Source organism: Phascolarctos cinereus, unplaced genomic scaffold (genome assembly GCF_003287225.1).
Source record: "Phascolarctos cinereus isolate Bilbo 61053 unplaced genomic scaffold, phaCin_HiC Scaffold_2;HRSCAF=192, whole genome shotgun sequence".
Lineage (NCBI taxonomy): Eukaryota > Metazoa > Chordata > Mammalia > Diprotodontia > Phascolarctidae > Phascolarctos > Phascolarctos cinereus.
The window spans coordinates 292,894,285-292,910,600 of record NW_027555625.1 but is presented as its reverse complement, the minus strand read 5'-3'; the positions used below and the strand labels follow the sequence as shown (position 1 = coordinate 292,910,600).

Genomic DNA, 16,316 nt, shown 5'->3' with positions numbered 1-16,316 from the left:
TAACTTGTGGGGTTTAAAAATATTTTTATTGATATCTTTTGTTTTTACCTTATTGTCATTTCTAAATATATCCCTTCTCTTTCCCCTACCCAGTAAGTCATCCCCCCAAAAAAGATGAAAAAAAGAGAAAAAAAATTCCATAAAATTAACCATCACATCAAAGAGAAGAAAGTACATTTGCAATTTCTTAGTTCTTTTTTGGGACCAAGATTGGTTATTATATTTACATTGTTCAATTTGGGTTTTTTATTTTTTTATTTGTGATTTTTCAGTTTATGTTATTGTTGTTGTTATGTATATTATTTTCTTGAGAATCAGTAATTTGTGAAAACTGCCTTTTTTGAATGCCCTTTCACCCAGGTGTAGTAAATGAATGAAAAACATTTATTAAGCACCTGGCATATGCTCAGCACTGTGCTGAGCTCTGGGGAAATAAATACCAAAGCAAAGGCAGTCCCTACCTTTAAGCGTCTTATATTCTAATAGACAAAGAATGCACACATCAGGGAGTGGTAGCCAGGGAGGAAAGTTTTGGTTTGGGAAGTCACAGGGATGGTGAGTGGAGCCATAGGCAGCTGATTGATGTGGCCTTTAGAGTAATAATGGCAATACAGCTTCCAGATTTGTAAAACTGGTGGGGTGGGAGGATGCCGTGGAAAGGTGGATGTAAGAGCGGCTAAAGTGGATTATGAAGCATGGCTGGGCCTGGCTGAATGTAGGGAGCCTTGAGACGCATTCACCAGTGTGGACCGAAGTTCAAGAACAGAGAAGGTTCAGACCCCCCAGGGCAAGGTCTCCTGAGCAGTACCTGGATGAATGGCAAGGACATGGCTGGGGCCCATCCATAGTGAGCCATTTGATGTGCTCCCCCATCAGGATAGTTTGGTGGAGTTAATCAAGAGCCAGGGGGTTAGCCTGGTTGTGCCTAGCTGTTACTAGCTGCTTGTGACATTGGACTGGCCACTTTATAGCTCTGATCCTTGCCTTCTTCTATAAAATGAAGAGAAAACACTTTATCTGTAATATATAGATTCAGAACTTGAAGGGACCTCAGAAGTAATTTACTCCCACCCCGTCATTTTATACATGAGGAAACTGAGGCCCAAAGAAATTACCAGTGACTTCTTAAAGGTCACACAGATAGTAAGTGCCCAAGGCAGGATTCAAACCCAGGTCCTCCGATTCCAAATTGAGGGTTCTGTGCACTGGACCAAGGCCAGGGCTACTATGATGCTTACATAAGGCAATGTCTATCAAGTACTCTATAACCATAAAATACTGTACAAATGTGAGTTGTTACTGTTAAGATGGTATAAGTAAGGTGAATTTTAGTGTGTGTAAAGTGTGTAAAGTCATTCTTTCTTAGAGTTTTCTTCCCAGGATCCATAGCCATAACAATCTCTACTTCCCAGGTGTTAGATATGAGTTCTCACGATCATGGTTCAAAACGGTTTCTATTGCGCAGTTACAGTAGATATAGGGATGAAGTGATGTAAAATTGTGAGGCTATTGCTGGCAATATGCCTTCTTTGTCTGTTGCCCTATTAAGCAAGTGGGCACTGGTCAGTGGTGGGTACCCGCATAAGGGTGAATGTTCAGGCTAACTGCTGTGTGTGTCTTGATCAGTCCCCATCAAGGCTTGGGATGGGGAATTTGTATGTTTACCTCAACCGGCCCCCATTGAGGCTTGAGGGAATTTAGGGAAGAACACAAGTTGTGCTGTCTTGATTGACCCCATCAAGACAACGGGTAGTTGCCCCCACTTCACACCAGCCCATGTGAGAAGGGTTGTTAGGGAATGCTGTAAGAGTTGGTGCTCCCATTATCAGCAGACCCCCTTTGAGAAGACTAGACTGGAATAAAGTAAGCTTATCTAACCCCTTATTATGATTCCATTCCTGTTTTCCTGTCTGACTGGATCAAAAGCAAACCTGCTAGTGAGAGAGATGCTAGAAGCCCTCCTCTGTCTCTTTCCAAAGAAATGGTGTAGTTGATGTGTTTACTTATCCAACAGATGGATTAAATCCTGTAACCCCAGACTGACCCTCCCTCTTTGCCAAGTATTACATTTTAAATGATAGCCAGCATTTCATGTGGAGAATGGGGGCTTGTGTCAGAGAGGACCCTATGTGTCCATGGGGAGTGCTGATCATTGGATCATATCTTAGTGCTGGTTTAAATGGGTTTATTTCAGGGTGAGAGGATGATAACTGGAAAGAAAGGATGTTGTATGCTGTTCAGGCTTAGGTGACCATCATATTTCAGAAGTTCTCATATTGCTATAATGTGATGCTGAAAACAAGCTAAACTGCATAGCCCTGTTTGTTGTGCTCTAGGTCGTAGCTTAGGAGCTGAGGATTTAGGTGCTGGCCTCTTCACTGGCCTATGTGGACCCTGAGTCTTACCTTAGAAATCGGGATCCTTCATTATAAAAGTCAGTAAAGCTTCCTGAGACTTGCCTCAACAGTGAGGGGAAGGAAGAAAGCAGAGACCCACAGAAGGCAACCGTGGTTATGAAGCCTTACCTGAGCTGCCTTCTGTCTTCTACAAGGTCTCTGCCTTTTTCCTTTTCTCAACCCCCTGTTATCCAGCCTTGGGTTAGCTAGCTATCCTACGCTTGTGTTTTAAACCTTGGATGCTCTCCCTTGTTGGCACAGAGAAAAGGGGGAACTCAAGCCAACCTATCAGTAGAACAAAAGGTTAGGTGTAGGAGGAGGCTGCCATTTTTAGGATAAAGTGACAATCTCACTTATTGTGACTGCTCAGTCTTCTATTAGCATTGGTCACGGGGAAGGCAGTCTGAGAAACTTGTATTAAATCATTAGAGACCTGAATTCTAGTCTTTGTTCTGTTACTCTCTAGCTATAGGATGTTGGCCACTTAACCTCTGCATTTATTAGATAGACATTCATTAAAGCCCGAAGCCTGCAGCCTGATTCCCATGGCTGGCCTCCTGACAATTACAGTAACAGAATAGAAGGCTTGGGATTAGCCCCACAGGCCACTGAGCACAGGAATCTATTATCTAACATGAGTTCCTGGTCAGTGTGGGAGACGTGTTCTTACCTTTTGTCACCTAAAAGGTGAGGGACATACCACCAGATATCCCAGTTTCCCTTTGTAACTTGTCATGGATCTAGAAGCCTATTTATATTTTCAGTCTATAACACTTAAGGGAGGTACTGTTTAAAAGATTAAGCATGAAAAAGGACTTAGCATCAGATGAGTGTTATGTTCAAACCCTTGCAGATTTATTAGTTATGTGATTCTGGGCAACTGTTTGAACTTCAATTTCCTCATCTGTAAAATGATAATTATAATTTGTTTTGTACCTACCTTACTAGGTTGTTGTGAGACTCAGTCATGCATTAATTGAGTACCTACTATGTGCCAGGCACTGTGCTACCTGCTGGGAATACAAAGTAAAAAATGAAACCGTCCTTGCCTTGGACCATTTATGGTCTATTGAGGAGAGATAGCATGTCCATATGTAGGTATATGCAAATTAGATACAGAATAGTTTCAGAATAATTTTGGGGGAAATGCACTAATAGCTGGGGAGATCAGTAAAGACATCATGTAGATTTGTAGAAGATAGCACTTGAGCTGACCTTTAAAGGAAGCTAGGAAGTCTGAGATGCAGAGGTTAGGAGGGAGTATATGCCAGTGATGCAGGAGAGCCACTGCACAAGCTCCAAGATGGGAGATGGAATGCCACAAGAAGGCAGTGTGGCAAAGTGGAAGGAGTCAGAGAACCTGGACTCAGATGCCACATCTAGCACTTACCACCTGTTCAGCCTCCAGAGAATGTCTATCTCCTCATTGGATCAGATGGCCTCTGAGGGCTTTTCCAGCTCCAGGTGTATGGTGCTGTGATCCTAAGGCCAGTCTGGCTGGGCTCTGTGGCGCATATAGCAAAGTAAAGCAAGTTGGGAAGATCTTTAAGTGTCAAACAGGGTAGTTTATATTTGATCCTGGAGGTAATGAGGAACCACTCAAATTTCTTGAGAAGCAGAATGACACGGGCAGATTTACATTTTAGGAACATCACTCTGACAGTTGTGTGGAAGATGGATTGGTGGAAGGGGAGACTTGAAGCTGAATGGGAGGCCATGGCAAGGAGTCCAGGCAAGAAGGAGTGAGGATCTGAACTCATGTCACTCCTTTTAGTTGAGACAAGGGATAGATTAGAGAGAAGTTGTGGGGGTAGAAATGACAACATTTGGCAATGGATTCGATATATGGGTATAGAGGATGACAGGATTGTGAATTGGGTGACTGGAAGGCTAGTGGGGTGCTTTGGCTAGAAACAGGAAAATTTTTTTGGGGGGGAAGATAATGAATTCTGGTTTTGATTTCTTGAGTTTGAGGTGCTTATGGGACATACAGTTTGAAATGTCCTGTAGGCAGTGAATGTGACTGGAGCACAGGAGAGTTACCAGGGCTAGGTATAGAGATCTGAGAATCATTAGCATTGATGTGATCACTAAACTCATGTGAGCTGATAAAGTTACTAAGAGAGAAGAGGAGAGGGCCCAGGATAGCGATTTGGGGTTATACTCAGAGGGCAGGAAGGAGAAGGAAGCACTGGTCAGATAAGTAGGAAAATGAAGAGAAAGCAGTATCACCAAAACCCTAAGAGAGAGAACCAGCTGCACCAAGTGCTGCAGAAAGATCATGAAGGCTGAGGACTGAGAAAAGACCATCAGCTTTGGCAGTCAAGAGCTCATCGGTAACTTTGGAGGGAGTAATTTCAGTTGGATAACAAGGTCAGAAGTCAGATTGCAGAGGGTTGAAAGGAGAGTGAGATGAAAATGTAGATCATTCTCTTTTGCTTGTTAATCTCTTTTCTCTAGGTTTTTGGGACACTACTCTTTCCTCCTACCTATAATATTGATCTTTCTTGGTCTCCTTTGCTGGATCCTCACCTAGGTCATGTCCTGTCACCATAGATGTCCCAAAGGGTTCTGTCCAATGCCCTCTTCTTCCTCTATACTACTTCACTTGGTGATCTCATCAACTCCTATGAATTTCAATATCACCTCTAAGTAATTGGCATATATGATAGGTAATTTGGTGATTCTCAGATCTACCTATCCTACCCTAACTTTTCTACTACTCTCTAGTCTTACATGTCCAACTGCTTTTCAGATATCTCGAACTGGATATCCAGTAGACATCTTAAACTCAACGTGTCCAAAACGGAACTCATTATCTTTCCCCCTAAAATCTCCCCTGTCCTGCCTTCCTGTTACTGTCAAAGGCAATGCCATCCTCCTGGTTCCCTGTACTGGAAATCTAGGTGTCCTCCTCAACTTCTTACTATCTCTCACTCCCCTTATCCCATGTGTTACCAAAGCCTTTTCAACATCTCTTGAATATGTCTAAATGTTCTCTCTTGTGATACTGCTACCATCCTCATACAGGCCCTTTTCAGCTCATTCGTGCACTATTGTAACAGTCTGCTGGTGGGTCTGCCTGCCTCAAGTCTGTCTCCATTCCACTACATCTTCTGTTCAGCCACCAAAGTGCTTTTCCTAATGTGCAGGCCCAAGCACGTCAGTCTCCTACTCAGCGAGCTCCGATGGCTACCTGTCACCCCCAGTATTAGATATGTATCCTCTTTTTGGCATTCCAAACCTTTCATAACCGAACCCTCCCCCTCTCCCTCCCCCTCCCCCCTCACTGCTTGTCTATATTCTCTGTTCCTCCTCCTGGCCATTCTTGGAAAAAGCCACTTTCTCTCTCAGCTCCACAGATTTTTTCTGGCTGTCCCCTATACCTGGTTTGCTCCTCATCTTTGCCTCCTGGCTTCCTTCAAGTCCTAACTAAAATTCCATCTTCTGCAGGAAACTTTTTGCAACCTCTCTTAATTCTAGTACCTCTCCTACTTCCTGTCTATCCTTTATAAAGCTTTATGTACATGTTTGTTTGCTTGTGGTCTCTCTTGTGAGATTAGAAGCTCCTTGAGGGCAGGGACTCTCTTTTTGCCACATAGTAGGCCCTTAATAAATTTTTATTGACTAACTGAATGAATGAATAAGAGGAGGTGGAAGCAAAAAATATGGTTGTTTTTTTTCTTTTAGGAGTTTGGCTGAGAAAGGCAGGAGAAATATAGGGCTTTACGGGATGGTCAATTCTAGAGGGCAGTGAATACAGTGCTGGGGCTGGTATCAGAAAGACCTGAGTTTAAGTCTAGCCTCAGACATTAGTTGTGACCCTAGGCAAGTCACTTCACTTTGTTTGCCTCAGTTTTCTCATTTGTAAAATGAGCCAGAGAAGGAAATGGCAAACCACTCCAAATCTTTGCTAAGAAAACCGCAAATGGGGTCACAAAGACTCAGACGTGACTGAAAAATGACTGAACAGCAAGAAGATTGTAGAGAGGATTTTTTTTTTAAAGATGGGGAAGATTTAGGTATGTTTGTAGGGAAAGATTGATGATAAGGAATAAAGCGCAATTGAGGGAGCTAGAAAAGGTGGGAGGGGATGCGATCAAGGCTACCCAGAGACTGGCCTTGCTGGGGAGAAGGGCCACTCTTTTCATCAGAAAATGGAGTCGAGACAGAAAGAATGGGGCATAATATTTTGTGCGATGTAGAGAAGAGAGAAAGAAGGTAACTCATAGTGAATGGTCTCTTCTCTTTTTCAGTAAAGAATTAGGTGAGGTCCTAGGCTATGAGAGTAGGAGAAGAGAGGGTCTGGAAGACTGGAGGGTGTGTGTGATAAGGTTTGGAATAGCCACTTTAAGGAGTAGGATGGAGAATCAGTTGGGTAGGAATAAAAGGATTGCCTTGCTTTATCGAGGGCCTAGTTCAGATGAGGTAACAAATTCTTAGTGGACCCAGGTGGCGCAGTTGCTGTTTTGCAGCATGTAAATAGGGACACATGGTGACAATGATCCAGAGTCTGGTGTTGGTGAGGTGTGAGTGGCAGTAGGACAGGGCACGAGGGTTTCAGGATGGTGTTCGGGAGAACTGGGTAATTAGTGACTAAATTGCCTTGATCCTTGACTAAAGGATTGAATTTGGGAAGAGAGTGAAGCAAAACCAGAGCAAGAGTGAAGGCCTGGGAGAGTGCAGAGGAATGGAGGACAGAGAATCCTCATTCAAGGAGATCAGGCATAGAGACAGGTGGATTGATAGGAAGTTGTGATCTGATAAAGAAATTTCTGAGTTCATCTTGGAAGAGGAACCTGCTATGGTTGGTAACAAGATTAAGGGTGTCACCATACCTGTCTGTATTTCCTAGCACCTAGCCAAAGATGCAGTGTAGATTCCCGGTAGAAGGCAGACCCGACTCACCAGAGATCCTGCACAGAACCTCTGTAGGTACAGAAGTTGTTTAGATTTTCTGTAACAACCATACATGCTCACCAAAGAAAGATGCTGGGTAGACTGGCCAAAGAATCTAAGACTCTCCATGGGAGCTGTGTAGTAGGCTACAAGGGAGGTCAGTAGGTTGAATTGACTCAAATGAGATAATGTATGTAAAGTACTTTGCAAAACTTAAGAATTTGCTAACTACAGGGCAGCTGTTATTAATTTTTGTTCTCTCAGACTTTAAAGGGAACCCTCTTTTGACCCTCATCCCTTAACTTTCCAGGGTTTGCTAAACAAGCTGGTGGTTTCTTTGCCTGTCCCTTGTGATCTTATGGACTTTAATCTTATCCACTCTCTGTTTTGCCCTTATCTTTCTGTATCATTTGACTGTGTTCTTGGCGGGCTGCCCCTTCTGCTTGATTCCATCTCTGTGATCACTATAGCTGTCTCCCTGTGCCCTTCTCCAGCTCCTCATGTCCCATTTAAAATGAAGTGGCCCAGATGATGCCCGACTGTATCCTTGGGTAGGAAAAGCCACGAATTTATACCAAGGAAGATGGACATTTTCTGTTTAACTTGTATGCACTGGGTAGGACCCCGAACAGATAAGTATAGGAAGGTGTCAACCATTTATTGAGCCATAATTTTTCACAAGGTGGGAGTGAGGGTGGGGAATGTCTTGCCTTTTCTCGTATCCCTCTCATCATCAGCGGGAGCAAGGAACTAAAATGTCACCATTCTGTAGTCACAGCTACACCCTCCCTCAGAGGGGAGCCTTGGATAGTAGTAACAGTGATGATGATAGCCAGCATTTATGTAGAGCTTTGAGGTATATAAGAGCTTTTTACAAAACATTTTATAAATATTAGCTCATAATTACATGAGTTTTGTGAATTATGGTTTTGTGTGAGGGTAGGCTGCCTGTGCTTTCTCAGTCATTCTTATTACTGCTTGTCTCTGGTCTCAGCTGTTATTTCCTATCTCTCTAACCCTGAAGAAGTTGCTTAACCTGTCTGAGCCTCAGTTTCCTTTTCTGTGAAATGAAGGGTTTTGACTAGATCTTTATGGGTTCTTCTAGCACTAATTTTCTGTTCTATCTATGAAATCAGGACCCTAGCCAGGATATTTATTAACCAGAAGATAGCCCTTATAAAATTTCATGGGCTCATACATTAAGAGCTGGAAGAGACCTTAGAGGTTCAATCCCCTCATTTTATAGATGAGGAAACTGAGACTCAGAGAGGTTAAGTGGTTTGTCCAGAGTCGCAGAATCAGGATTTGAATCCAGGTTCTCTGACTCTATTAGATCTAGTACTCTTTCTACTGTACCAGATTCATTCCTTCCCCTTGACCACAGCTCTCCTTAGAATGCCCTAGAAACCCTACCTTCAAAACTATGGGGAACTCGGTTTAACAAGATTGACCCCCCCCCTCCCCAGACCCCTAAGGTCCCTCCATTCAGGTCCAAGCATCCCTTGTAAGAGGCACAGATCATCAGACATTGAATGAGATGCTTGCCTTCAATAGATACCAATCCATATCTGCAGATGAGAATACTTAATTTTAAAACATGCCCTCTTATAACCATGGACAGTTTAAGCAAGATCTGAAAGTGGTGAGTGATGAGGCCTGAAGAAGAGGCAGAGAAATAGTGGTGAAAAATGATTTTGAGTATTCCTCTTAACAGGGGAAGTTTTAAAAGCCCATTTCAAGTCAAGATCTTGTGTAGCAAGATGTGAGTATGGAAAATAAAAAATCCCCAAAGATGTATTCAGGAAGAAAAGTAAACCAGTGAGCTGATCCCTGTGGGCTCTGTCCTGCTGCCACCATGGTTACTCTGACTGAAATGCTGGTTAACTCAGGATCAGACTCAGGGAGCATCAGGGCTTGTTCAGTTTCACTCCAAAAAGTGTCACCTTCCTGGGGGCTCTGACGACTGCCTCCTGTACCTAGAATATAATTTCCTGGGCCTGGCACAGCTGATGGTGTTAGGGGTGGGGTGACAAGGGACACTGTACAAAGCAAAGGCAATTTCCTAGTTCTCTGCTGGTCCAACTTAAAATTGAGTCTTTAAGGAAGGGCTACAATCTGAGGGCTTGTTCAGTATCCCCTGCCAACCAGCTCATGAAGCAACACTGTTACTGACTTACAAATCAGCTACTCTCCATCCCTGTAACAAGCACGGAAGGTACATGACAGGAGAGAAAACAGGTCTAGAACAAAGGCACTCCCTCCTTCCCAAAGGCATCTAGAGGAGAGGGGAAGAGAGGCTTGGAAAGCATTGTGTGTGCCCAGTAAGATCATGCTTTTCTAATCGGCTCAGCAGTGAGAGATAATTATCATAAATCAAAGGGGCCCAGTCTGTGCCAGATATCTTGTAATTTAAAACAACCCAGTAACTCACTAACCAAATTGATAATGAGTACCTCATGACATTAGGCGGTGAAAGCTGCAATTTTTACATTAGCCTGGAATAATCATACTCTCAGCATAAATGACACACAAGAAGGTGGAAAGCATTTAGAGGGATTTTCTGCACACATCAGATGTCCATGGTTAAACACTGGCTTCAGCATGAGCCCATCTGAGCCATCTGCGGGGGGGGGGGGGGAGCTTGTGCAAGGGCAGCATCTAAAGGAGACCAAATGTAACTTGGGCTGGTTGTTTTAACTGGAAGCAAGGGGACTGGGCTGGGGACAGACATGGCCAGAAAGCCAGCCATCTCCATGGGGCTAATGCTTGCATCTGAACAGCACTTTCTGTCTTCCAAAGCATTATGTCAACTGAATTTCACAATATCTGCATGAAGCGTGTGAGGTGTTACCATCATCTCCGCTGGACAACAAGCTGGCCTTGGGGTATGTCTCTTTGAGGTGCCAGGGCACACTGCTTGGTGCCCCTGTCAAAGCAATTGATGGTCACATGGTTCCCTAGGGAACTTTTGTTTTTTTTATGCCACTTAATTAACATAGTCACATAGAGTGCGATAGTTGTGGAAGTGTTCCATCCCCTACTAAACCGTGAGCTTCCTGAGGGCAGGTAGTTTATTTGTATACACCACAGGGCTTCATACATGTGATAGTGGGAACTCTGAATATGTTCAGCAAGTGGTTGAGGGGCAGATTTTACTGGGTCTTGTATAGTAGCTACTACGGTCCCTTTAAAGATAGAAACCTTTTGAATTTAATGTCCACTGATAGATGCTCCTATTCCGAGCTTTTTGGAAACACAGGGAATGTTGGACACCTGTGGTGAGTCATGGAGGAGAAATAGCAGCAAGGCTTGCAGAGGAGGAAACTGACCCCTGCTGGAGAGGGAGACCAGAGGAGAATGTTTCCACTTCCAGTCTCCTTGATTGATCTCACCAGGTGCAGGATTATGCACATGAGTCCCTATTGAGACTTTTCTTTAGAAAAAAATGAATAAATGAAGTTTCAATAAGTGCCTTATGGTATTTTAATGACTTTCCAAAGCCAAAGTGAATGATCCGCATGGCCGAGGTGCATTTTTTCTAAGAAGGAAAGCAAGTGTGGAGCGTTTTGAGCAACAAAATAAATACAGAGCTTTCTGGAATAGTTAGGAATGCTCCACATTACCCCATGTGCCTTCTAACGAGCCCCTCCTTCTGCCCCATTCTGCTCTGGAGGAGCCCAGGATGGAAATGTTGGGAGCAAGGGTTTTGAGGGGGTAGAGGGAGATTCTTTGCAGGGTGTGAAGCTTGAAGGGGAAGGGTGTATATAGGATTCATACAACTTCCCCATCCCAACATATCTGAACCTGCAGAGCTCACGAGAATGAGAAGGGCTTCTTCAGGCTCTTGTTCCCTCTTACCCAGGCCCAGGCATTGTAAGCTTGGTCCTTTCAGCACAGCACCTTCTCCTAGTTCAGCCATGCTTTGGCCATCCAGAACATTTGCTAGAGACCTGAGAGAGCCTCCATACTGAGTGATGTGTTTGATGAGTAACCACACTTTGGGCAAAGTATCAGTCAGTTAACAATTAAATGCTCGCTCTGTGCTAGGTGCTTGGAATACACAGACAAACATGAAAGAGTCTTTGTCCTCAGTGGGCTTATATTTTATCAGTCTCATGTCAAAATCCCTACTGCTGTGACTTTTGACGGCAGCACGTGCCCGAAAGATTTTTTGCCCTCGTACCAGGAAGCAAAAAGGTGTTCTTTTTTCTTTTTTCCCTTGAAAATGGCCCTTTTTAATGTCATTTCAAAATTTAGGTGGTTGGAAAATAAGAATGGTGTGAATTTAACAAATAAAAGATGCATCAGAAGAAAGAGATATGTTGACTTGTCTGGCATAAATGCAAGACCTTGTCCCATTTTGCAGAAGCAGTGTTAGAGGTCAAAATTTTCTTCTGCTCCTTCAGCCAGACTTGTACCCACACCTGGAAGGGACCTCGTAGGCCATATGATCGAATCTTTCATTTTACAGATGAATTTAAGACTCAGGGACTTTAAGTTACTGACATAAAATCACATAGGTAGGTAGGAAGATAGCCTGGATTTGATCCCAGGTTCTTTGACACAGAGTGACTGCTCTTACACTACTCTCTGTTACGTCTTTTCGTTCTCTGTTTATCCACACTCAGTTCTGCCTCTGAGGTACTCACACATGCTAGAAAAAGCCTTTTGAACTTGGGTGGCTTGGTCTCCAGCTCCATTTTGATTTGGGAACTCCATTGGGTCTTTTATTTGGGAACTGAGTTTTGTGTGCAAGTTTGTCAGTTGGTTCCAGAATGATCATTTCCCATTCTTGGCTAGATTGGAGGTCAAAAACAAGGGAAGAATGAGGACTTAAAGCCAGCTCGTGGTAGAGGAGGTCTCTGGTGACTCCAGACAAATTCATGGCAGGCGAGAAGATGCTTTCCCTCTGTGAGTTAGCATATGAGTGAGCACTGAGGGAGTGCTCTGGAAGACCGACACTCGTGCTCATTTAAGAAGAATGTGACAAGGCCCTTGAAGCTGCTCCTGGGACTCCCACCACCCCCAGCACCTTGTCCAGCTTAGTGGTATTTCTCGCTTTCAAGGCCAAGGCTGTTGTCTACAATCAGTCATGAGATTTATTGACTTCCCATGGGAACTAGGCTTTTCTAGGAAGACACTCATACCCTCTTCATGCCGTGCCCTCATGCCTATCAGCATCAACTGATGTTTTCTCATGCTTCTTCTTTGTACTCACCACTGGAGTTTCTGATTTCTCTCTAATGACTTCTCTTCCTCTTTAATGCAAGCTTGAGGAGAGTCAGCTTGCAGCTGTGATTCAAGGTGAACACTCTTGGATGCTGAACTAGCTTTCCAGGTTCTTCTGTCTCCTGAAGAATGGCCTCGCACAAGGCAGTATCAAGACCCCTGGGCTGGCAGCCAGGCATCCTGCTCTCTGGTTTATTTCTTCTGTTGACTCACTGGGACCTTGGTAAACCTTCCCAAACCTTAATTTTCTTACCTAAAGATAGGGAGGAGAGGGATTGGTATAGTGAACTCCCAGGTGAAGTAACTCCCTCTGCTGGTGCAGGTTGACACTTTCTCTGTAACTTTTCAGCTCAGAGAGTTGTCCAGGGTGGTGGGAAGTGATGTGATTTGCTCAGGGTCACACTGCCAGTATGTGTCATAGGTGGGACTTGAACCCTCATCTTCCTGGCTGAGAGTCAGATTCTCTATTCTTGTCATGTCATGCTGCCTCTATGGGGCTAATATAACGCTTGCTCTCTACCTATGTCAGAAGGTCATTTTGAGGAATTTATGATAATGACCTTGCCCCTCTACAGATGCTTTATACATTGCAAAGTGTGTTCCCATCTGTTATTTTGTTTTACTAAATAAAATGAAGTAACTAAAGGAAAAAAATCATGAATTCTCAGGGAAACATTGATATACGGTCTTAGAGAGAATTCTCCTACATTCCTATTGGATCGTCCTCTCTTAACCCAACAGTAACAGCAGTTTGAAGAACTCTCTCTGCTTATAGTAGTGACAATAATAGCTCCCATTTACATGGTGCCTTCAGGTTTAGAAAGATCAAGCACATTCCTTACGACAGCCCTGTGAGGTACAGCAGGTCAGAATGACTTGCGTTCAGGCGCTATAGTTGATCAGTGTCAGGGCTAGGATTTGAACCCAGGGCTCCTGGGACCAAAGCCACATGTCTGCTCTGGCGCAGATTCGGACTTCACTGTGCTTGCAGTCTCTCATTTGATCTTCACCACGACCCTGGGAGATAATGTAGCATGTGTATTGTTATTCCACTTTGCCATTGAGGAAATCAGTGAAGTGCCCAAGGTCACACAGCTAGGAAACCACAGGTCCACCTGTCTTCTCCACTAAAGTGCATTTCTACTAAAGTTTACTGCCTCTAGATGGGTGCAGAGTTAAGAGAAAAGGCTTCATGCTTGCCTGGTTGCCTGTAGTGAGCACCCTTATTCATTTCCTTTGTCATCATCTGCAGCTCTGAACTCCTTTCACTTTCTGTGAGGAGTGCCGAACTTGCTAAGAGATCTGATTCTCAGGAAATCAAGCGACTGAAGTTTTAGCGAGTGCTTAACAGACCAGGTTGTGGGAGGGAGGCAAGGGAAGGCAGTGTTATGACAGAGCTGATTTTAGGGACTGGCCGTGTGGGGACTCATCTTGAGAGTGAAACTGGTATAGGTCAGGAAGAACTCACTGAAACTACTTACTGATTCCTGGGGGAAACTAGTTCCTTTTCCTGAAGGAACAGTTTTCTGAGGAGCCTGCGACCCTCTTTCTGAGCACCTCTCCCTGGTTTACCTTGTCTGAGAAAGACGCACGGCAAGCATTGTCTCCTGCACATTTCCAGGGGAGAGGAATGGAGGGAGGGGTAGGGAACATGTACAGAGAGTGAATTCTTAGCAAATCCCAAGAGCTAAGCTGTTGCATCGGATGCAGGTTGATCTTGGTTGAAAAGTCCAGAATGTGATTGGTCACTAAGCAAGCTCTGATCACTTGGCCTTTTGGAGACTCATCTTGAATAATAACAGATAACTTTAGTTCCAGCTGTGGTTAATGGCCTGCGCTGTCCTGAAGTAATTAAGCTTTCTCAGTTTTACATGCTTTCCCCGTGTCTTAGGGCTGATTTGCTTAGTGAGTTAGAACGTGGTGCTAATGAGGCTTAGAGCTTAGATACAATGCCTAGCTGGACCAGTTAACCCATGGTAGAAGTTTCGTTTCATGGTCTCAGCCTATATCCATCACCCTCTTTCAGCTGGTCACTTTATAGATGTGTGCATTTGGTCACAAGAGGGACCGTTCAGGTTCCTGTGGATGGTTTGATATGGTCCATCCCTCACTGTGGGGAGGACATCAAGGCAGTATATACTATGTTGAAAATACAGCACATCATTGTTGGGGAAGGGCGATGGACATGTTTCTGGGTTATGTGAATAGCCTGGTAGCATTTTCATATGTTTTCCCTGACTCCTGTTGCCCACACTTAATAAATCTGTGAAGCTTCCCCAGATGGCAGCAATGTGAGCACTGCTTCAACCACGGCCCCCCCCTCAATTATTCCACATCTATATCCGTTGGCCTCTGATAGGAACCTATGACCTAGACGTGACAGGTGGCATCTTTCTTCCCTTAGCAACCATCTTCTGAAAGCCTGACGTGAATGGCAAAGTTTTTGATCAGAAGCACCAGCTGGCTGTGGTTAATGCAGGTTTTTAAAAGTCACCCAATTTGGGGGGTGGGGAGGGGTTTGTTCAGGAAAGTCGGTGCCTGGTGTGGCTGTGTATTTTTTGCATATGACTGCATCCAACCACTTTAATAATCAATAAGACACAAAGAAAGTGGCAGATAGGATTACCTTGCTTTTTTTCAATCAAAACCCATCAGAGTGAACATTTGACCTTCAGTTGCTCAATTCCTTTTTGAATTCTCTGTCTGATAGCTTCTGAAAATCCATCTGGCACTTAATGCAATTCAAAGTCACCCAGAGAAGCAACTTACTTGTATGCAAGCTCTGTCTCCTCCTCTCCCCCTTAACACAGTCCTCTTGGAAGAAATTTGGAGCCAGGAACCCGAGTTCTAAACAGCCAGGATCAGAACCCTTTCTCGATTGGTTAACCCCTTTTGGGGCCATTTTATCAAGGGTTCCAATTTCACTTGACTTTAAATTCCCCTTTCACATAGGTGCCATTCTTTTTTGACACAGAAGTCACTGCCTTTCCTTTTTTTTTTTAAAAGCACTGCCTAATTGTGGTTCCTCTGTCCGCAGAGTCCTAGGTAGGTGGTTGAGGTGAGGGTGTTGAGAGCATTAAAATGTTTCTCTTTGTGTATCAATCTCCTTTCTGCTTAGTCATTTTTGGTGCATATCTATCCGCAAACCTTCTCAATTTGCCCAATGACTCAGGTGCTTGCTTCTTTTATAGACTAATAAATTTGCTTTATATGCATCTGTCATTGCCACGGAGGCTTCAGGAAACACCCCCTCCCCCACACCCCCGAGACTTTATTCCTCGTGTAAAGGACAGTTGATTTGATGTATTCACTGATGTAATTGACTTTTGTCTGTGGTTTTTTTAATGTGAAAGTATGATGGGGGCTGAGGTGCTGAGGTTATTGTAGCAGGAACGTTAGAACCAAGCTGTACCCATATTGGCAGCCTGGCATATGGTGGAAAACATCAGAAAACCTGGCTTGAAATCCTGCTTCTGCCATTTATTCGCCATATGACCTCATGTAGATCCCTTAAAACTCTCTGGGCCTCCATTTCTTCATCTCTGTGTGAGGCAATTGGAATAGGTCTCTGAGTGCCGTTAGGAAATTTAGCCTAGGCCCATAGCAGGCATGTTAGAGTACCGTATGTGAAGAGCAAAAAGAGCTGAGGGTTCTTGAGATTTGAGATGGATGACCTAGTGACCTTGGAAGGCTCAAAAGCTCACATGCTTATCCCAAGGGATGGACCCTGAAAGCCTGAAACTTTTTTTTTAAGAACCAAGAAGTCTACTATTGCCAGGGCTAAAGCTTTCT

The 16,316-nt window shown here is 43.9% G+C and overlaps 1 protein-coding gene across 1 annotated transcript in view; it reads left to right on the top strand.

Annotated features, from left to right (window-relative positions):
- PEPD (peptidase D) overlaps window positions 1-16,316 on the top strand; it is a 257,325-nt gene that overhangs the window by 20,040 nt on the left and 220,969 nt on the right. The window lies entirely within an intron of this gene.